This window comes from Homalodisca vitripennis, chromosome 4 (genome assembly GCF_021130785.1).
Source record: "Homalodisca vitripennis isolate AUS2020 chromosome 4, UT_GWSS_2.1, whole genome shotgun sequence".
NCBI lineage: Eukaryota > Metazoa > Arthropoda > Insecta > Hemiptera > Cicadellidae > Homalodisca > Homalodisca vitripennis.
Genome location: NC_060210.1, coordinates 41,116,623 through 41,118,361, shown reverse-complemented (window position 1 = coordinate 41,118,361; position 1,739 = coordinate 41,116,623). Strand labels below are relative to the sequence as shown.

The 1,739-nt window shown below is 31.7% G+C and overlaps 1 non-coding gene across 1 annotated transcript; it reads right to left on the bottom strand.

Annotated features, from left to right (window-relative positions):
* Positions 1-308: 308 nt before the first annotated feature.
* On the bottom strand, positions 309-382 carry Trnai-aau. Its single transcript has one exon. It is a non-coding gene; the product is annotated as a tRNA-Ile (tRNA).
* Positions 383-1,739: the final 1,357 nt, after the last annotated feature.

The window sequence follows — 1,739 nt, the reverse complement described above, 5'->3', positions numbered from 1 at the left end:
TTGCAGTAATACCGTAAATAATGATTTCTTTTTTTATTTAAAGACAAGTTATTATGTAATCCCACATATATAAAAAATTAAGTTTATATAGGTCAAATTATTATTGAAGTAATATTACTGTACATAATATTTAAGCTACTCTGAACTCCCTCACTTTACAGAGTACTTACTATTCCAGTTTCAGCATTTTCAGTATCCAATTATATAAAAGGGAAAAAATAACAACCATACGGAATACACCTTATCTACCATCAGTAATTAATATCGTATAAAACTTAATATCAACATAAGATCTGGCAAAAATTAAGTGGCCCATGAGGGGATCGAACCCGCGACCTTCGCGTTATTAGCACGACGCTCTAACCAACTGAGCTAATGGGCCTCTTGAGAGACATGCCTTAAAACTGTATAGTCACACTGAATGGTTTTCGTATGCTTGCTTTATATATTTTTGTGTTTATATAGGTGTCGGATTTTATTACATTACCTCGATAGAAGATCACCTATTAGGAGGTATTTTTAACTCTTAATATTCTCGTACTAATTTTCTTTAGATATTATACAAAACAAAGTTAAAATTACAACAATCTTCGTAAAAAGGAACCCCAAATCCGGTTCCTATTTATTAGTATTAATATTTTGAAAATCTGAATCAAAACCAAGTGTAATTTTGTGTTTATAAAGTAACGCTAATCTACAGCTGCTAAGATTGATAGACTTAGTTTTGTACAAACATTCTTATTTTTTATTATCATTCTTTGAAACATACTAGCAAGTTACCTGCGGTTTCGCACGCAACTTCTTAGGCTTTGTACGTGTATGAGTACTTCTGGTTGGAGTGAATGGCATATCCGACGCCAATGTTGAGTTTGTCTTGTTGTCACGATCGTGTCATAGTTGATTTTGCCTTGTCTCCCAGACCAAGCAAATAATATACATAGTCAGATCTGAGAAGCCAACCGTCTTTCAAAGGACAACTAAGATGGGTTTTATAGCGGTCTTTAAATGTTCAGTAAATGTTATTAGTATCTTTGTCTTTACTATCTATATTGCGGTACTGACTAAGCACTACATACTTACTATCTGCTAAATGTACAATTATAAGTATACTTTTACTAAAACTAAAACTTGGTACGCAATTTCGTTTCAGTATGGCAGCTAATCGAACTTAAAAAAGAAAACTAAAAACTCCTTTTTGTATTAACATTCAGCAAAAGCAAAAAGTGTTCTGGAATGCTTAGAACATTAAATAAACTTTTGTAATTAATTTTTGTTGTATCTCCAACGGTGTAGGAGACATTGATTGCATGTCAATCTCATAGGAATTTTTGTATTACCAAGTACTGGCGGCAGGAATGCTGAAACAAGTTCAAACTAGATATTAAAATGTATCTTACAAATATCTCGACTAAGTTCATTGGCCAGCTCCGTATGTCATTTCGTTTCAATGTGTAAGCCAAGCCATCCAAACATTCACAACTCAGCTATTTCGAAACTTAAGGAAATATTAAAAATTTTTCTGGAATAGTAATAATATTTTCTAAACATTTTATTTTGTAATAAACAGTTTTCGAGTTAAAGTAATCTGTTTTTGATTGGGATATTTTAAATTTAATTTATACAGCTTTCCATGATGTCTTTGATCACTCTATGAGATATTAAACCATGTACGTTATAAACTTCAGGAAACTTTGTAACTAGACTCAAGGTCCTGTACAAAAATACTGACCTTTTATGCA